This window comes from Tachypleus tridentatus, chromosome 10 (assembly GCF_004210375.1).
Source record: "Tachypleus tridentatus isolate NWPU-2018 chromosome 10, ASM421037v1, whole genome shotgun sequence".
In the NCBI taxonomy this organism is placed as follows: Eukaryota; Metazoa; Arthropoda; class Merostomata; order Xiphosura; family Limulidae; genus Tachypleus; species Tachypleus tridentatus.
The window spans coordinates 179,012,384-179,034,680 of NC_134834.1; the positions used below are offsets into that span (position 1 = coordinate 179,012,384).

Sequence of the window (22,297 nt, forward strand, 5' to 3'; positions counted from 1 at the left end):
TTTAATTTAATTGTATGCTGATTTATTACTTATGAACACTTTAAGGTTTTGATTCAACTTTCGTGAAACGTGACTTAACTTGATTTGTTATTTCCAACTATTTTTTTTTTACTTTCTTAAAATGTGTCTCAACGTGCTCTGTTATAAGTAACCATTGTTTTGGCTTTCTTAAAACGTGGTTTATTGTGTTCTGTTTTCAGGTCATTGATCTTTTGCATGGTGCATCGTATATTTTATGAGGTTGAAAAATCCAATAACTCTTCTTGTTGCGCATTTAACAAACATTCTCATTATAAACATTCTAACAAGGCAAGTTTTAGGTGTTCTGCTTCCTATAGAGAGATGAAAATGCTGTTTTGGGCGGAATACCTTTACCATTACCATCAGTAAACATATACAGAGCCTTGTTTTCACCATTTTGTTGCCGACTGTGCTTAATATCTTATTTAGAATTTACACAATCTGAAAAAGCTGAAAACATGTTTATAGTATACAAGTAAGTTGAATTTTCAAAAACAAAATTAGAATATTCTCAATTGCCTAAGAATTCAACCCTCTAGATACGGTAACCTTAAGTTAAGTTGCAAAACATTAGTTTGAAAGGTCACAAATTAGTTTAATGATTTCTGTTTGGGTGTAATCAAAGTGGTTTAAATTAATTTCTGAGTAAATGCATTCGTTTAAGCCACAACTCACATAGGAGCTTTTAAAAAAGTCAGAGAAGCACAGATCAGGAGAAGGTTACAAAAACAAACGTCAGAGTCTCTGATTATCCTTTTGAGTACAGTGAAGTTCATCATTAAGATGTGTAATGCGCTTCATGCCACCCAGGCACTACCAAGATCAGACAGCTCTTCCAAACTAAGCAGCTTAGCAAGCAGGAAACTGGTGATGGATGTTACTGTGAAGCCAACAGTGACTTTGAAAGAATCATTCTTTATATATCGACAGTATCGCTGTCCCTACACAAAAATGGCCTGTATGGATATGTGGCATAATTGAAAACGAATCATCTTAAATCTAATATGTAGTTCGCTACAAAGCATGTAAATGATATTGTAGACATGCGGCAGAAGTTATTTGTGGTCTGACGAGACAAAATTTGAGCTTTTTGATTAAATTCAAAGCGTTACGTCTGGCGCAAACACAGCACATCATTCAATCAACACCATCTCAGTTGTCAAGCATAGTGGTGGCAGCATCATGTTATGGGAATGTTTCTCATCAGCAGGGAAGGGGGAACTTGTCAGGATTGAGAGGAAGATGGATTGCACAAAGTACAGGCAAATTCTAGAGGATAAACCTATTTGAGGCAACCAAGAGCATTAAAGAAGGTTGAAAGTTTATATTTCATGGGGACAATAACCCGAAGCACAAGATCAAAGTCAAATTGGAGAGGTTTCAAAGAAGAAAGTGAATGACGTTGAGAGGCTCAGTCAAATTCCTGACTTGAGTCCACTGGAGAAATGTATGGTGAAACTTGAAGATTGCAGTCCATCAACGATCCCTAGCGAACATATCAGAATTGGAGCACTTTTGCCAGAAAGAATGGGCAAAAACCACCCCATCCTATTGTATAAAACTTTTAGAGACCTATAAAAATAAGACTTACAGCAATAATTACTACTAAAAGTACTTCCATTAAGTACAGGCTTTGTGGACTGAATACTATGGAATCAGCAAATTTCAGTTTATATATTTTCTTTGTAGTTTCTGCTGACATTCAACTTGTAAAGTTTGGTCATTTGAAGTTTGAATAGAAACAGTTTAATTATAAAATAAATTGTTTACATTATTTGTATGTCATCAAAATGTAGCATTATTGGTCAGGGTGAATACTTTTGCAAGGCACTGTATGTAAGTCAAATAAACTATATTATCTGTGAATCATTACTTTCATTATTAGTATTGACGATACTATTCAGTACATTAAATATCACTACTTTTTAATTTTATTTATTAATTATTATTTTTAGTAATATACTTTAATTATAAAGATGTTTGTATTGTAATAATAATATATGCATTAAAAATTAACCTAAATATCTTAATCTTACCGAAACTCTCGAGCTTTGATTGGGATTCTGGCTGAAAATATCGTTAACAATGAAAATATCTAAGTTACAATGCATTCTCATTTTTATGAGTATAAATGTATGTTGTTTGTTGTTAAGCACAGAATTCACAAAGGGCTGTCTCTGTAGTCTGCCTACCGGAGGTATGGAAACCCAGTTTCTAGAAGTATAAGTCCGCAGACACACCGCAGTGCCAATGGGGGATTTAAATGTAAGAAGAGTGAACTTAGTTAGCTGTACCTAATGTAGGCTTAAGTTAACTTTTGTTGTTGTTGTTAAACGTTAATTTCATTTGGAGTTTTCTTCGAGCACTTAGCTACCGATCGTATCGCCTATATTGAGCCCTGGTTTGCAGCACTATGACCGAAAATTGAAATGCGTGCAAAATTTGAACAGTTCTTCTGATTACTTAGCAGTCATTATCTTGAGATAATTTGAAACCAGGTTCCAAACTGTTTTCATACGGGAATGTAAATGCATATATCAATAATGGAAGAATTGTGTGTGCAGGTAAGAACATTGGAATCCTACAATTAGTGCCTTACGTTACTCAGGCAACTTCTTATGATCCCTTGTGCTGCCATGTGCTGATGGAATTAACTTTGACTTCAACTACATGTAACCTGCTCGACCCATTCCTTCAAGAATCGGTGTTTAACGAGGTGACTGGAGTGACCGACAAGTCTGTATATACCTGATGCTCTTGGAAGATCTGTAAAATCCACTCAGGTGGCTCCAAACATTAAAGATGTCTTTGAAAGCTGTTTAGAAACATCGGGATCTTATCAAAGAAAAAACAAACAACAACTCCCAAATGTGTCATGAAAACTTAATATTGAGGTAAATAAAATTACTGGAAATATTATATATACGATCAATTACGAATAAAAAATATTAACAGGTAATCTTGGATTCACTTGAATCTAAGCCATCTTTGGATAATGAAGTTGAAGTATTGTTGTGCCAAGTTCCTCAAACCCACTTCACTTTGCACTGTCATGAATTGCGCCATTTAGATTTAAAATTCAGTCTTTTACTGCCAATACGTGTGCGTATTTTTCTTGTAGAAAAGCCACATCTGACTATCTGCTATGTCCACCGAGGGGAATCGAGCCCCTAATTTTAGCGTTGTAAATCCGAAGATTTACCGCTGTTCAAGCGAGAAACTTTTTAATACAAATCTCTCCTACAAGTGGAATCAATCCATACCTTCTCTGGAAATATATGTTTACTTTATATGAACCTAGCGGATTTACTTTAAAACGTGTATTAACATTAGTTATAAAACTGTACGTGTATACTGACATGAAGTATATGTTGGCTCAGCATGGCCAGGTGGTTAAAACACCCGATTCGTAATCTGAGAGTCGCGGGTTCAAATCCCCGTCACACCAAACATGCTTGCCCTATTCCTATTGTTAGTTAAGTCAGTAAAAGAGTAGCCCAAGAGTTGGCGGTGGGTGGTGATGACGAGTTGCCTTCCCTCTAGTCTTACACTGTTAAATTAGGGACGGCTAGCGCAGACAGCCCTCGTGTAGCTTTGCGCGAAATTCGAAACAAACTACGAGTTTATGTTCACTGATTTTTATTATAATACGATTACTACGGTTGCAGTAAGTAGTTATACATCTCGTACAAAACAGGTATGTCGACGTTATTATCAAGGGCGTTTTTCTTGGACAAGCTACTGGGTCTCAGTTTCTGTAAAATTTGCCAAGTAAATATTCGATGTAAAATCGTAGTTAATGGGATTTATATGCTACAAACAACGATATAAAACCATGCCACGTACATTAATTTTATATAAGTATATATATATACTTATATATTTGAATCATTGTAATTGTTTACATTTCAATACTGCCTTATGTAAATGAATCAATACCTGCGCAATCACAGTATAGGATTTATGTTTGACATAAAATACCTTAAGATTTGCTTATTTCATTTCAATCAATAAGCTAAAATTTAAAACAAAATTGAGAAAAGTTATTAGTAAGATTTTTGTTGTTTTTTTTTAACTTTTGTGCAAAGCCCCGAATCCCCGTCGCACCAAACATGCTCGCCCTCTTATTCGTGGGGGCGTTATAATGTTACGTTCAATCCCCCTATTTGTTGGTAAAAGAGTAGCCCAAGAGTTGGCGGTGGGTGGTGATGACTAGCTGCCTTCCCTCTAGTTTTACACTGCAGAATTAGGGACGGCTAGCGCAGATAGCCCTCGTGTAACTTTGCGCGAAATTCAAAACAAACCAAAATTCTACTGTTAGAAAAATGGCATGGTTATTTTATATTGTTGTTTTGTAAGGGGGTCAGTTAAGTCAGTCAGGAAAATACCGAGAAACGAGATTCAAAATTCTCTCGCTTTTTAATTGGTTAGGAGGTTACAAGATTATGTTGGTTGATTGTTAAGCACGAAATTACACAATTAACAATCTGTACTTTACCCACAGCGGGTATCGTAAACCAATTTTTAGCGTTATAAGTCATCAAATTTATCGTCGAGACACTGGAAGACTATTTTATTATGAATAAAAAAAGTTGTATAGAAAATTGTCTGGATTAAAAAAAAGACAAAAACATAAAATTATGTATTTGCGTAAATAACCATTTCAAAAATACATGTTATTAGATTACTGAAAACATACAGGTGAATACAAGCAAGATTTTTTAAATAAAATCTTTATATAATCTAGCTTACAAAATAATATATTAAAAAATGAAATTATTTTGTGTATAAAAATAGATACAAAGTTTGAAAAATATGAGGTTTAAGTTTATTATTTTAACATCAAATGTATATTAGTCAAAAGCCTACGCAGTAAAAACTACACTTCAACATTTTCTCTGTTTTTATTTCCCACACAAAAGAAAAACTGGTTATAGGTCTTTCTGAAGACATTGGTTTATCAGTGTTACCCACAGTCCGAAAGAACCATACCTCACCGAAAAGACATCACTGCATCAGCAGAGGACCGGGCGATTTTTGGAAAGTGTGTTGTTGTTTTTTTATAGCAAAGCCACAGCCGGCTATTTGCTGTGTCCACTAAGGGGAATCGAACCCCTGATTTTAAAGTTGTAAATCCGTAGACTTACCGTTGTCCCTGCGGGGGACCATTTCTGAGAAGATGTTATGTGTTGAAATGTCAAATATCACGGTGAGGATAAACGCAAGAATTTAAAATGTTCTTGTTTAACATTGAACAGTTGGTAAAGCGCCTAGTGTCAATTTTAGAAACTAGCGAAATAAACTACTCGCGATCCTTTAACATGTATGTGAAATATTCAACTCTTTTTACTATATATTTCGCCCATTAGGCTTTTTCAAGTAGCCGCATTGACTTTATAACCACCCTTTTTATAAATCTTTATTTGTACTTAATGTTTTTTCCTTAAAAACTGTTGTTTTCATTATTTAAAATAGGAGTGTTTCATTGTACTATTTTCTCATGTCATGGAATTCTTATACTAAATTTATTTAACCAACAACATTTGATTGTCTTTTACTGAATCGAAAAAATATCTCATATATTAATGCATCTTGAACTAATTATCTTCGCAACAGTACCATGCTGAAAAGTAATAAGCCGCCCTTTTAAGTTATTTTGAGCCGTAACGCATGAACCGCTCATCTGGTACAAATGTACTCATCTTACGCGTGGCAATAAACGTCACTTTCATTTAGCGTGTGCTTCTCGTGCTTCATCTAATAACTGTGTTTATATCGTTATTTCAATAATTTTGACTATTTTAACGAGAAAAGCATAAACGATTTTTCTTAGTTGCTATAGTAACATTTCGAATGAAAAGACAACAAATGTTTGTCTTGGTAAAGATATTTTAAAACTATATGAAACTGGAAATATACTCATTTATCCTTAAACATCATATTCAGTTACTGTTTGTAATTAACTAGAAAGCTACATTGACGACTGTATCTGCAACGCCTACAACGAGGATTGGAAGCTGGTTTCCAGGAAGCGTAAGCCCTGTACCACTTGGAGAAATTACGGTTATGAAACATAAGTTTAAAACACAAAACACTTTAATAAAAAGGCTAACAAGGAATAAATTAGTATCCTTGAACTCGTGTTTTCATCACGTACACTTTACATTAAAGGAATAAGTAAACATTTTTTTTACGGTCGTACAATACAAAAGTCTAGTTTTATAGTTTACAGTTGGACATTTATAACCGTAGGTAAAGACGAGTTCCTCCACTTTCCATTTCTTTAAAGCTACAAAACCAGATATGGGTGTTGCTTTATAACGTTGTCCATGTCTCCTCGCTTGCGCCATAAATTTGTTATTATTCTTTTAAAGAACATTTTACACCAAACACGTGTGAATTTCAAAGTACTACGTGCTATTTTCTCCGTTCGAAAGACAACAACAAGTAAATTTATTTAATATATACTACAGAGTTGTGGATATTATTTGATCCAACTACTCTTTAAACGTCAGTTTTATTACTTAAAAATGGGTTGGCATTGTCTGGTTGTTATGGGGGCGCTCGACTCGTAATCTGCAGGTAACGGCTTCGAATCTCAGTCTCTCTTTCAGTCGTAAGAGCGTTATTATAATACAGTTAATCTCACTATTCGTTGGTAAAAGAACTGAACGTGAATGGTGTTAACTAACTGTTTCTAATCAGATTTGCTTGTACATGGACTAATGCGAAGAATAGATTTGGATTGAGCCTGACCATCGTAAGTCACGCACAACGACAGACCAGACATAATCTAATGGTTAACGTGTCGCACTAAAGATCTCAAAGTACGTTATGCACGCCACATCAGCGAAAAACATCACGTGCTACACTTTGAGGTACTGTGTTTGGTTTGTTCTGAATTTCACGCAAAGCTACACAACAGCTACCTGTGCTAGCCATCCTTAATTTAGCAGTGTAAGACTAGAAGGAAGGCAGCTTGTCATCACCACTCACGGCCAACTCTTGGGCTACTCTTTTACCAACGAATAGTAGGATTGACCGTCACATTATACCGCCCCCACGGCTGAAAGGGCGAGCATGTTTGGTGTGAAGGGGATTCGGACCCGCGACCCTCAGATTACGAGTCTTAACCCCATGAGGTACTGGGTATATTGTCAGTGTAACCTTGATATTTCTCATTTAGACAAACAGCAGTAAGTAAATTTAATAAATACGAAAAAACGTGGATTTTATTTGACGTAAATACTCTATTAACGTTCGCTTTCTTACTTATAATGTAGCCTATTTTATTTATATCGTTTAACACTGCACAAATATCTGAAACCTACAACACATCTTAAAAAATACATGTCACAAAATTGTCCTGATTTCAAGGAGTTGGTGCTCTTCTTTGGTGGCATAAATATTCCTCTACATCCTCCGAAAATGCGACAGGGAGGCTAGAAAGGAGCCAAAACGCCTGACAAGCTTAGGAATTTCCAACTAGGGGTATAAATATGGTGGGCCATTCGCCATCTTGAATGTAATCTTACTAACACGTTGTTAAGCTTAGCAAATCAATGGCATCAATTACAAAGGGATGGTTATTTGTTCAGTGGTTGTTAAGCTTAGCAAATCAATGGCATCAGTTACAAAGGGATGGTTATTTGTTCAGTGGTTGTTAAGCTTAGCAAATCAATGGCATCAGTTAAAAATGGATGGTTATTTGTTCAGTGGTTGTTCAGCTTAGCAAATCAATGGCAACAGTTACAAAGGGGTGGTTATCAGTGCTGTTTGTTTATTGTCCCCAGGTGAACGCAGCAGTTTATATATGTAAAAACAGCTCGTTTGAGTTGAGAAAATATTTTACGTAGAGGAACGAACAACGTTTCGACCTTCTTCGGTCATCGTCAGGTTCGTTCGCTCCTCTACGTGAAATATTTTCTCAACCCAAACGAGCCGTTTTTACATATATATTTCTCTACAAGTGGGTTTTCTCGACATCACTAATTATTAACGCAGCAGTTTGTTTAATTTTTTGGTTGGAAATACGGCAGTTCAAGGATGGTTAGAAATAAAATCACCAAATTTGTCATTCGATTTCTCTTTCATTTGTTTGTTTCAAATGTTTAAGTCAAGCTACACTTAGGTTATCAACACTAACTGCCTTTAATTTTGTTTGCTTGTAATTAAACACAAAGCTATAGAATAGACTATCTGTGATCTTCTCACCGTAGGTATCGAAACCCGGTTTCTAGCGTTGTAAATCCGCAAATATACCACTGTTCCACTGGGAGGGTGGGCTAAATCAATAGTGGGGGTTGATTGTAATTCTTACAATGCGAGTTTTTTATCATTGGATCCAAAGCATAAACCTCAGGACTCGAATTCTGACGCACTAACCGCTGGGCCACGCCTGTCCTTCTTAGATTGGTAATAAATAAAATTGAAGATGTTATGATTTAAAAATATAGATATCACTCATATTTTTTCTTTCGAATCAAAGTTGCTTAAAACTACTTTTTCCAGATCTGTGTACATTTATTCTGTGAAGACTCATTACACACTATCCTTTTGTATCCAGAATGAGAAGCTGTTATTGAGGCTCGGCCTATGGTAACAAAAACCTTACCTAATTTCATCGTAATTGTTAACCCTATTAATTTTCTTTGTTTCTTTAGCTTCGGCGTTTTTCGCAATATCTCAAAGGTAGTTTTAGTTACAAGCATTCATTAAACTTAGACAGGAATTATTGTAGTTATTGTTGGCATAAAATAGAAAGGGAATGACTATCTTATAATAAAATTGAACATTACTATTTCACACATGTACCTTAGAATCGCGTTTTTTATGCTAAAGAGACGGGTGGCAAAACAAGTTTAGCGTTTGTATATAGTGTAGTACCACTGAAAACTGATTGTTTTTGAGAAGGGTGTGTAACATCACTTTCTCTCGCAAAATATTCATACACTCGTATCATAAAGATATGCTCAGATCGAAGACTTGGAACTTCCAAGACAAGAATGTTCTTTGTGTCTGATAACATTGTAAAACAATGTGTTGTGAATTAATCTGGGACAACAGGACCATTCAGAAAGATACGTACAACAAGTCTTACCCCAGCAATAGTAAGCAAAGTACGGAGTCTTGTAACAGGCGAGAATCCATAAATACAAAAGTCAGTAGCAAACGTTATCCACGAGCACCAGGCTACAACACACAAAATAATCAGGAAGGATCTTCATATAGAAAAGCTACACAAGCCGCATCTACAGATGGAACTTCTATAACATATCTTTTCAACCGTTACATATCTCAAGCAGCTTGAGAATGAAACGTGTATTCATGCCTCTCCATACCAAATTACCCGAGGTAGCACCTATAGATTTCTTTGTTTCGACCTACTAGGTATTCTTCAGGTTAACAAAGAGGTCGAAACGTTGTTCTCTGCTTTATTTTGGTAAGTGTTAATACTCATACCAGCTATCCTGAGATACATTTTTACTTCAAGTGGATTTCTCGTCATCACGAAAGTATTGATTTATTGAAATATTAGTTGTGTTTTTAAACACGTATCACAATCTCAACAAAAAGTTGTCTAAACACGCAGTTTCACATTTTCAAATGTGTTTTTCTTTCAATTAATTCGTAGTTTTCAAAATTTTATATACAGCTCTTTGAACCAGTTCTAATTTTCAAAGTTTTGAATATGATTTCTGGAAATATTCGACCACACCAAAAACTCAGGGATAAATAATTACAGATGTTGTACACGACTTATTAAAACACTTTTAAACGAACCTGACGATGACCGAAGAAGGTCGAAACGTTGTTCGCTCCTCTACGTAAAATATTTTCTCAACCCAAACGAGCCGTTTTTACATATATAAACTGCTGCGTTCACCTGGGGACAATAAACAAACAGCACTGATAACCACCCCTTTGTAACTGTTGCCATTGATTTGCTAAGCTTAACAACCACTGAACAAATAACCATCCCTTTGTAATTGATGCCAGTGATACTTTGTTAACCTGAAGAATACCTAGTAGGTCAAAACGTTGTTCTCTGCCTTATTTTGGTAAGTGTTAATACCCATACCAGCCGTCCTGAGATATATTTAAATCAATACTTTATAGCCAGTATATAACATTAATTTTATTGACTAATGTTTTCGAAGAAAGTATACAATATTAGTGGCACAACGGTATGTCTGCGGACTTATACTGCTAGAAACCAGGTTTTTATACCCCTGGTTGGTAGAGCACAGTTAACCCTTTGTGTATTTTTGTGCTTAACTACAAACAACAACAATCAAGACAATGAGCGAACGATGTATACAGGTACTAATCTTTTGCTTTTCTACTCTGATAACACAGAAATCACTTTTTACGGTATAACAAATACGCCGGTCACATGTTTTAGAAGTTTTGAACATGAGTTAGTTTCTTCCAGTACGCAAAATGTAAGAAACTCTAATTTGTAGATTTCAGTGATATAGCTTTAACACGAAAATAAAATTATATCTTTAAAGAAATAAGCTAATGTTATTCATACTTTAGTACAGGAAGTATTAATATTGTTTCTGGTGTATTTGTAAACAGATTGCTGCTTTGTATTAATTAGCTAAGGTTCAGAAACTCCTGAATTTCCAAATTCGGTAAATGTTTTCATTACATAAAGCTGTTAACTTTCTATAACGATACGACATGTTTTGGCAGCTGTTCTTAGTTTTAAATTAAGCACAAAACTAAACAATGGGCTATCCGTGCTCTGCCCACCACTGGGTACCGAAACCCAATTTCTAGCGTTGTGAGCTCACAGAACACCGTTATGCCACGGGGAAAGAACATGTTTTAGTAAAGCTACATGACGAATGTTCGGACCTCCGGTAAAACAGCTGTAAATCTATGGAGTTACCAATCTAAAATCTGGTGTTCGATTCTCTACGGTAGGCTAAGTAAATAGCCCAATGTAGCTTTGATCTGAAACAAACAAACTGTGCGTTTTGGATTACAATAACGATTGAATTATTCTTAAAAATGTAAAAATAATAAAATATTAAAGTTTCTCTATTAATCTTGAGAAATTGTTTTATTTTGTGTCATCAAAATAAAGTATTTTCACAGGAATAGATATTAACTAGAGTGAACTTGTGCAAAAGTTAGATTATACTAAGTTAAATAGAGAGGACTATAGTGAGTCAACTATAGAGTGGACCGATGGCAAAGTTTGGAGTTACTTAGTTTATCATTTTGGTAAGAATTGATATTAACCAAAGTGAACCATGGTAAGGTTTAACGTTGTAATTTTTTTTTTCCCAAGTGATTCTACTGTGTTATGAGTTATTACTTACAGCCAACTAGTTTCAGTTACGATCATCAGGCCTAGTGTTACTTAAACTAGTCGGCTGTAAATAATAATAAATATTTTATCTTTCATTTTGTCAAAAAACGTCAGTATATGTGTGTTTTAAACTCTTAATATGGTTTGTCTTTTAACAAGGAATTGATGTTAACTGTACCGTAAACTTATGGTAAGTTTTAACGCAGAGTGGTAAAAATAACTGTATCATTTAAAGGAATATGGTCGTTCGAAACAGAGTTTATAATTTTCCAACTTGTTCTACATTCATGAGTATGAGTCAGAAACAAAAGTAGTAATATTGTTTTCACATTTATGAACTTCCTAAACATATCGTGATATTTTGTAAATAATCAACTGTATTATCAGAATTATCCTGGGATTAAATCAATCTAAAATAAAAGCACTTCTGATCAATTGGTGAACCATTCTTTATTCTCCACTATAGAACCCTGTAACCTTGGATATATTTTGAAAGAAAAGCATTTCTGATCAGCTAGTGAACCATTATTTTATCCTCCACACGAGAATCCTATGTATTTGGATGCACTTTAAAAGAAAAACACATGATCAATTGGTAAGCCATTGTTTTATCCTGTACACGAAAACTCTGTAACATTGGATATACTTTAAAAGAAAAACAATTCTGATCAACTGGTGAACCATTATTCTATCCTGTACACGAGAACCCTGTGTTTTTTGATATACTTTATAATCGTATATTTGTCTCAAATATCAAAGCACAAATTGCAGCCATTTTTATTTATATAAAAAATATCTGTCATTTTATTTCATAGCATGGGAAGAAATATAATACTCTCCTGTAGGTACCATATTTCATCAACAGTTAAGAATGTACACTTTACTATATAAACAAGAAAACACGTGGAATATATTTATCCGTATTCAAAAGAGAGTCTCAATTATAAAATCAATGGGTCTTTATTTATGGTTGCTCAAGCCTTGAAATCTAGATAACAGCTTTAGAAGTTACTAGACGTCTTTGGTCAAATACTGTGGTGCATGGTGATATAACAACATGCAGATGTTGCGCAAGTAGGTAAATTAACACAAGCTTGTTTTCTATGTGGTTTCACAACAGCGTGTCTAATGCACCGAAACATTTATGTTTTGCAGTTTATCTCATAGAAAACCTGAACAAGCAGCTTATAACCTTGAGGATTTGGACATTCGGTTGTTACAAGCATGCTAATTTACAAGCACATACTGTACTTTTGGTTTCATGTTTTACCCCTACACTCTGAAAAGAAGGGGTAAAATTTCTATAAAGTAGGCCAGGCATGGCCAGGTAATTAAGGCACTCGACTCGTAATCTGAGAGTTGTAGGTTCAAATCCCGTCACGCCAGACGTACTCGCCCTATCAGTCATGGAGGCGTTATAATGTGATGGTCAATCCCACTATTCATTAGTAAAAAAGTAGTCCAAGTTTTGGTGATAGGTGGTGACGACTAGCTGCCTTTCCTCTAGTCTCACATTGTTAAATTAGGGATGGAAAGCTAAGATAGCTCTTGTGTAGCTTTGCGGGAAATTCAAAAAACAAATAATTCATTGACTGTCAAGACAAAGCTACACAATTTATTCACAAAATTTCTTTAATTTTTCTAAGCTTCCAGTTTTATGTGGTATCAAACGAGTATACTGTAAGAACTTTCAGGTATAGCGGGTTTCTTTGTATGTAGTAAACTAGCTACACCATCAAGTTCTATTAGTCACTGGTTGAGAGTTTATTCTATTTCTGAAATATTGATTTCACCACAACTGTGAACTATACGTTTTACTTTTTTGAGATTACTAGCTTGTGTAGCTCAGGTCAGAGTGTTGAGCAGATTTTTTTTGCCAGATTTAAAATAACTTTGATTTTAAATTTCTTAAAAATTATTCTGTGCTTGTATCTTAGACTAAGCACAAAAGGTGGAGAGATTGTGATTAAGGTCGTTTTCATAGGGTTAGTGAGAAAACCTGAAATTTTAGTGGCTGCTGAATTAATTATTTTGTTATTCTTCAGAATGTTTTGTGCATACTAGAGATATTTGGACACTTTGACAATAAATTGAGAAGAAAAAAAAAGCCATTTACTCACCAGATAATGATAAGAAATTGTTTTATTTCAGTCAACGCTTCGCCATTACAGCAAAACATTGGCTGAAATGAAAGGATTTTGTCTTCACCTTGAGATTAAATGTCATTTTTCCAATATTATTGTTAAAATATTGAATGAATTGCTTAGTGTAACCATTAGCTTGATAATTATTGTTGATGAGACATACTTTGTGTCTTCAACGAGTGGGACACACACTGTCAATTAGCATTTGGAACTTTTTAATAATTCCATGTTTCATCGAGTACAAAGGACTTGATTTCTAATGTAAGGCTGAAAAGCGCAATTGATGTTCTCCAAATTTTCATAGATGTTAATGGTGAAGTATTAGAATGTTTAGAATTGGCAGTCTTACTCGATCTAGGCAGTAAATTGAAGAGTTTATATTATCTTACGATAGTTTCTTAGCTTTCTCAAAACTCAAAATAATTCAGCTCATAAAGTATAACATTTTATTCATATATGACCCAAAAGGCCAGAAGAAACATAATTTCTGTGAGTTAGCATGCCTCTTCACCTACACATTACAACTTATTAGGAAAATATTCTAATAGGTTTTCATAGAAATGCTGAAAATATTTAAATTATATGGTTCTCCATTTTATTTTTTATAACAAACACTGTATGAACATGGATCACTCACTTGGAATACATAAATATTCAATCGGAAACAACATTTTGATTAAATTTATTTTTCTTAGAAAGCAGTATGTGAGATTTTCCTGTAACATTGTCGCTTTGAATGAATATGAGTATCTTTATTTTCGTATGTGAAGTTTTAAAAATATTGTTGAAAAACAAACGTCATTTTTTCTTAAATATTTTTTAAAGGAAAGCATTTTAATGGATAATATATTGAATTTACGAAATATATAACAAATATCTAAGAATCTCTGCTGATCAATTGTTTTCGTTATTTATAAAAGAAAAGACTGACATGATGTCTAACACCAACGTACTTCACAATAGCTCAAAATAATAGGCGATTAAGGTACCATCTATAGGTGTTTTTGTGAACAAACAACTATATTTACCACTTGAAAATGTGTACAGAACGTATTATGAAAACAAACACAGAGCAATTAGTTTTGAAAAAGTTTTAAGCCTAAAATGAAAAAAAAAGAATATGAGTGTAATTAATGCAGCTATTATTTTGTTATAATTGTGTTGATATAATGATTTGTTTTTTTCTTCTAAATAATTTTCAGTACTTAATAATTAAGACATTTTACCTCTTCTTTCGAATAACTAAAAAAACATTAAAAAGCTAGAATGTAAACCATAATCGTGCATGTTTTATGTTTCATAAGATAATTTTATTCAGACATAAAGCTTCTCCCCCATGGAACAGCATTTGAGATTTAATTTTAGGAAGTGTGGGTGTTTTTTTTTTTTTTTATAGCAAAGCCATCTGCTGATTCCACCGAGGGGAACCGAACTCCCTCCTTTTAGCGTTTTAAGTCCGTAGACTTACCGTTGGACCAGCGCTGGACTTAAGGAAGTGCAAATTTCTACTGCCGTTCAGACATTTTATAAAGTGAAAATATAATAATATGTGAACTGACGAAGGTTTGTACTGTAGATTTGAATAAAGCAAATACAGTAAAAACTCATGTTTGATACCTGATTGTTAAGTTCTTCTCATTTTAGTAGGGGACAACTGACATTCATAATTAACTATAAGCTTCAGGAATTATAACGTTGAGATAGAAATTTAGTTCCCCACAACAAACATAGCGTAAGCAGTCCGTTGTACAGTTTTCTTTCAAAAAACAAGTAAAGACACGAAGCTTAAGACAATTAGAAAATGAAATGCATGTTCAATTAATTTAATAAGTATTATTGTATTTATCAAACTAGAGATGTATCACAATTATAATGTCGAACAAATCTAAATAACCAGAAATAACAAGTAATTTACCACAGTCTCTTATTATAAAAACGAAATCACTCCAATAAAGCTTGATAATGTTACTCAATGGAAACTTTATAGATGAACTGAAGAGAATGTTGAGAATTTTAGCAGAATTCTTATGCGATTTAAACATCCATTGCTTAGCAGAGTTTTAGGAGATACTACCTCCAGATCCATCATGAGCTGATTTGTACTTGGTAGTTGAAGAAAAAAAAAGAGAAATCAAACTTGAATAAGCCGAGGCTTTAAATATTATTACTCATTGTAAAAACAATTAGGTTAAACAGAAAAATAACATACGTGTATTAGATTTCAAAAACTGTTCTATCAGTCTTAGATCCGATATGGCCAGATGGTTTGGGCTCTCCACTAGTAATATGACGTTTGCAGGTTCGAATTCCCGTCACACAACACATGATCGCCCTATCAGCAGTGAGAGATTTATAATGTTCAATAAATCTCACTATTTTCGTTGACAAAAGAAGAGTCCAAGCGCGGCCCGGCATGACTAAGCATGTTAAGGCGTGCGACTCGTAATCTGAGGGTCGCGGGTTTGCATCCCTGTCGCGCCAAACATGCTCGCCCTTTCAGCCGTGGGGGCGTTATAATGTTACGGTCAATCCCACTATTCGTTGGTAAAAGAGTAGCCCAAGAATTGGCAGTGGGTGTTGATGACTAGCTGCCTTCCCTCTAGTCTTACATTGCTAAATTAGGGACGGCTAGCACAAAGAGCCCTCGTGTAGCTTTGTGCGAAATCCAAAAACAAATAAATTAAAACTTCCAGTTTTAAAGCCTTAAACAGTTATTGAAGCACTTCAAGAGGTATACATATTGATTAAAGCAACACAAAATGTTCTATAAATTCGAGTAAATTCAGTTAGCTGCTTATTTTACGATGTATATTCCCTGTTAATCCATAGAGAAGTCAATGGCAGTTTATGAAACAAACAATTAGATTTTATGTATCGTTTATAACATTTCATTTCATTTTATTCTTTATTTAAAGTTATTTTCGTAAATAATATTGATTACAATGCTTAAGAAAATGGTTATACGGTACTGGAAATTATAGAAAAGGTGAATGAAAATGGTATAAAAGATAAATACTAATAAATGTCACTTTTTGTTTCTTAATGGAAAATGAGCCGCACCGGAGTACAGCCATTGTTGATGGTTTATACCACAATTAGCTGTGATTTCACCAATCAAAATGTGTTAAGCTAGTATAAAGCCAATAAAAGTGCAGCAAATTATACTATGCTCAGTAGTAGTAGTAAAACTAGTCATTAGTCTAGAAATTAAAGTTCTGGTTGACCAGTGATGCTTTTTGATGTGAAAAATTGCAGCGAGACTTCATATTTCAGCAGGAGTTGTGTTTAAGCCTGTGAAAAGGATACACGAATCTGAACAAAAGAGGTTGTGGTAGAAAACCAAAGGTAAGGTTAAGTATTTTAGGGTATTTGCTTTACGAGATCTTACTCTGAACAATACGATACATTTTAGTCTAAATGGACCTGTATCTACTCGAAAACCACTGCTAACAAGTATCCAAGTTCGAGCTGTCTGTAAAACAATCAACGACAGTTTATTCGACGGCAGAAAGGGCAATTGTATCATAATGAATGTGCAATGTCTACAGTGAACTGTGGGATCAGTACAAGTCTGGGGATGTATCTCAGCCTGTTATATCAAAATCCTACACAAAATTTATGGTACCCAAACTGTTGACAAGAACAAACTGATATTGATCCATCATGCTATCACTTCCAAAATACAACTTATCAATCACAGGGTAAATTTCTAGCAAGACAATGAATCCAAGCATGCAAAAAAAAAATGTGGTTAAACAATATTTTGACGATAACGACAATTAGTCACTCACAAACAGGGGTGTAAATCCTGGGGAGATGGGGAATACATCCTCCTTCATTTTAGGGGGTGTGGTGCATACAATCATCCCCCCCTACAGTTTGGTATGTTGAATTGTTTTATTGCATCACAGGCCTACAAATTGTGTGTTTGTTTTTGTGATTCTCGTGTTCTTACCAATCGAATTACATAATTAGGCCTAGATGTAAACTTTTTAAGTAGCCGAAATGTATATCTTTAATATAGGCGTGCTTCTAAGCTTTTCGATCTAAGCGATAGTTCGTAAGTATCAGTCAGTAGGCCTAAGTATACATGCAAGGCTTGCAAGCACTATCACAGAATCTGCTTACGTCTTGTACGTAGTGTAAGATTAAGTAAAATTTTCATCACAACAGATTGAACAGAGCATGAAATTCGAAAATATTACTCCCAAGCGTAAACTCCTGTGATCTAGATCTGGCAGGCCATTTGTAGCTTGTAGCTGCACCAATCTTATGTGTATATTGTGCGGTTTTCCAACGCCATTTGTTCTTATACATGTCTAGACAGTTTTATTGTCGAACGCCCTACTCTCCTTAGCTGCCGAAGCCGCTGACCATAGTGTACGTTTAGTGTACAGTTAACGACAGGTTCGAGCCGCTCGGATCTAGACGCGCCCTACATCAACCCCCTCCGCTCCCTTTAGTGTGAGCCTCGATTTTACAACAGGGCTCATTAGACCTGTGTTTGTGGCCCTCATTAATTCATGAAATTTTAGATTATCACTGCCCTCTAATAAAGTGCTGGTGCTTTATGGTAAAAGAACAATATATTCTCTTATCATAGACAGTAAAAATATTGCATTTTCTTGTATAATTAGAACACAAAAGGAGAGATTTCAACGGCCTGAAGCCTCTACTCGAATTGTATTGCTAGTTTTTGTTTAGGTGTTTTTATTTAATAGACGTGATAAAAGACATTATATCACAACGTGTTTGCCTTTTGATGAGCTTTAACAGGAATATAATATATTTGTTATTGCTTAAGTATTTTTTGAGAAACTTGCAATTACTTGTGTTGTAACTAGCACACATTATTGCCCCAGCGATGTCCAAGCGGTCAGTCGGCTTGGTAGTCACTGTGAGGTTCGCGCGTTTGACTTAAATACATTTTACAGCTCAGTCCTACTTCCATTCTGTTCTATCTTCGTTTGTTGTACGTTAGAGTTTTTCAATAAAGACTGTATTTTAGCCTGTTGAGTCATCTGGAAAACAGATTCCAATTATGACAAGCAAGCGTCTGAAACTTTCCGATATTAGACAGTTCTACAAGCCAGTTACTAGTACTACAAGTGACAATGAAGATTGTCTAACAACCTCAAGCAAAGGAATAGAAACTTGCCATACAGAGGAAATACCATGTCCATCAGAGGACGAGTCTGAAAATGCTTGTGCAATTATTGCACATCATGAACCACCAGATAGTTGTGAAATAAGTTTGTGCAGTAATGAAAAATCTGACACACCACATATACAGTGTGGAAAGCCATATCATCCAGACGCACAACTAATACCACGACAGAAAGCAAAATCTCAAAATATCAACTTCCATGGCAAGTAGTGTGATGAGTTTCCATGGCTGTACTTCGACAATCAGACTCAAAAAAGTCATATGCTTTCATTGTGCCTAGGCGGAAAATAGAGGCCTTTTTACAAGGAAATTGGAGAGACCAGTGGAGTATACCTTCATATCCACCGGTTTTTGCAACTAGAAAAAGGCAAAACAGAAATCCAACGAACACCAATCCTCCTCTCAACACAGATTCGCTATATCTTCAGAAGGTTCACTTGATGTAACTCCAGTCCGACAAAAACACAAATCACATGCTACAACATATCACACACAACAACATAATCGCCAGGACGGACGTAGAGAAAGCCGACCTATTAGCCGACTACTACGAATCCTCCTTCAACAACTTAAATTCAGTCAACTTTGACACACAACACCAACATCATGTCAACAACTTCATAAATACAAATCAAGGTTCATTCTCACCACAATTCGCTGGCGAGACACTGGTAACATACTCAAGTTCAATCAACAGGAAAATTACCATCACTGAACTAAAAATTAATATTAAAAACTTGAAAAACACTTCCCCCGGACATGACCAAATACCAAACATTATTCTGAAAAAAAAGCTCTATTTTCCTATTACAACACCTCACAAACATCATGAACTTCACTAACAACTGGATATTACCCCGACACTTGGGAAAAAGCCATCTTAACCACGATTCCAAAGAAACAAACAAACAGGACCAATCCAGATAATTTCCGTCCCATCGGTCTGTTAAGCTGCTTTGGAAAACTGATGGAGAGGGTCATCTTTAACCGTCTTCTTCACTTTTGTGAAATAAATAATATCCTTCCAGAATCCCAAAATGCCTCCAGGAAAAACAGGCAAACAACAGATCACCTCACACGACTCACCGAATCAGTCTACAAAACTTTTAATAACAACCAAGTAACCATTGGTGTATTTTTAGACGTTAAAAAAGCATTTGACAGCGTATGGCACAATGCCAACAAATACAAATTAACTCATCTAAAAATAAATCCTACTATAGTTAAATGGATATCAAACTTCCTGACAGATAAAACAGCACAAGTAAAAGTCAATAAAACTATATCTAAATCATTCAATATAACCGCAGAAGTGCCCCAAGGATCAGTCCTTTCTCCACTATTGTATATTATTTTTGTCAGCGACATACCTTTCCCCAATTTAACATACACTCATAATTCACAATACGCAGACGACATTGCTATCTGGAGCACCTCCAGAAACCCAGTAATGGCCAAGTCTCGCGTGCAAAAATCACTTAACAACGTCTCGAACTGGAGTACCAAGTGGAGAGTAGTTTTAAAACCAACACAAGCAATCACCTTCTACAGGAAACTAAAAGACAAAGAAAAAGTCTAGAAAAAGTAAAATTATCACTCAGACATACGACCATTAACATGAGCAAACACATCACATTCCTTGGTATCACTTTCGACACAAAACTAACATGGAAAAAACATGTTAACAGCATACACTCATCAATTACAAAACGCATTTCACACTTAATGACTCTAACCAGCAAACACTCAAAATGCTCACCAAAAACCGTTATCCAAATACACAAGGCTTACATCCACCTGCTAATATGTCAAGTCACATATAATATGTCAAATAACACACTCCAGAAATTCCAGTTCAACAAAACAAAATAATAAGATCTGCATTCAGACTACCATCATTCACTCCAGTAAACTATATACATCAAATCAGTAACTTACCAACACTAAGAAATAGTCTAACGGAAATGTCATACAAATACCATTTAAAAGCAGAAAACAGAAACAAACTAATTGCATCACTCTATAAATTAACCAGTGCATCAACCAAATTTATTTCACCATACAACATATTTAGAAATCACAAATCACACAACAAAGTACTTAAAGGGCAAACCTCACGTAAATATTATGTATTTTCTTTTTTCAGGTCTCGGGCACAGGACAGGTAAATCTTTCGACGCCTGTCCTGTGAAAGTGGGTTTTTCTCGGGGCACTCCCGTTTCCCCCCGCATCAAAATCTTAGGGATTAGATCTTTAGATCCCAACCAAGGCAACTTTATTGCCATGCCCTAAATCGGGTCGTATCGTTTCGCGTTTATGTTCACATTTACTATGCCATCTGCCATTCGGGACGAGTTCTGGCTGTTTTCTCCGGTGCTACCTTTGCCTCGCTCATGAATAATATTAATTATGACCAACTTCACTCCTTCACCCAAAAAGACTTAAAATAAAAGAAAAACAGAAACCCCAGCTGAACTTAATAACCTTCCACGAAAGGGGACGAAGAGGAACCATAACGTTTCTGAACACCCCAGTTGGAGAGAGAAATCTTCTGATGTCTCTCTCTCTGAACTAAACCTTGCCACGTTAGTTTGCGTTTGATGCAACTCCAGTGACTGTTCAGCTACATGATGGAAAAAAAAAAGCAGTAGGAAGAATGCAAAAGAAGTCTAGCCAAAATATTCAGAAGTTTACGTTTCTTACTGCGTCAAGGTTTAGCACTACGTGGACATACTGATACGGAGGGGGAACTTCCTGCAGTTAATGAAGCTCCTGGAAGAGGAAGAACCTGAGTTGACGGCCTACTTTTCAAAGAAAACCACATTCACATCACCCCAGGCTCAGAATGAAATAATGGAGATGTTCAGCCATGAAATATTGAGGAACATAGCACACGAAGTGCAGCAAAGTAAAATCTTTGCATTAATGGTTGATGGCACTCAAGATGTTACAGGTGCCAAACAGGAAGCAATATGTGTACGATACGTAGATGAGAACCTTGACGTCCATGAGACATTTCTTGGTTTGTACAATGTTTCCAATGCAACTGGTGAAACAATATCCTCGACTATACTTGACGTACTGACTAGACTCAATTTACCACTGTCAGGATTAAGAGCAAAAACTAATGATGGAGCCGCTAACATGAGTGATACGTACAGTAGATGCCAAGCAAAAATAAAAGAGAAGCAACCGTCAGCTTTGTTTTTTCACTGTGGAGCACACAAGGCTAATTTAATAATGCAACAAGCAGTTGAAGCGCGTAAATGTGTTCGAGATTCTATCCAGTGGGTACATGAACTTGGTGTCTTGCTTCAGAGGTCAGGCAAATACAATACAATCTTTTAAAATATTGTATCTTCAGACAGCCACAATGGTCCAGTTAAATACATCCGCCAACGGTCTCCAACACGCTGGTTGTGCCGTTTATCTGCAATTACATGTGCTAATGATCACTACAGTAACATTGTTCATTCTTTGTCTGAATTAGCAAATGAAAAATCAGATATAGCAGTGAAAGCACAAGGTTTGCTGGACAGAGTTGACAAAGGAAAGACAGTTTTAGGATTGTTGATGGATCAGCATCCATTAGCTGCATTAGAGGAACTAAACCGTGCATTCCAAGCCATATCAGCGATA

At 35.3% G+C, this 22,297-nt stretch overlaps 2 long non-coding RNA genes across 2 annotated transcripts; one reads left to right on the forward strand and one right to left on the reverse strand.

Moving 5' to 3' along the window:
• Nucleotides 1-2,620: 2,620 nt before the first annotated feature.
• On the reverse strand, nucleotides 2,621-6,059 carry LOC143231034 (uncharacterized). The gene is made up of 2 exons (XR_013016759.1): nucleotides 5,997-6,059; nucleotides 2,621-2,856 (listed from the first exon to the last, which is right to left on the reverse strand). It is a non-coding gene; the product is annotated as an uncharacterized LOC143231034 (long non-coding RNA).
• A 479-nt stretch (nucleotides 6,060-6,538) lies between these two features.
• LOC143231033 (uncharacterized) lies at nucleotides 6,539-15,087 on the forward strand. Its single transcript, XR_013016758.1, has 3 exons — nucleotides 6,539-7,262; nucleotides 11,814-11,942; nucleotides 14,888-15,087. It is a non-coding gene; the product is annotated as an uncharacterized LOC143231033 (long non-coding RNA).
• Nucleotides 15,088-22,297: the final 7,210 nt, after the last annotated feature.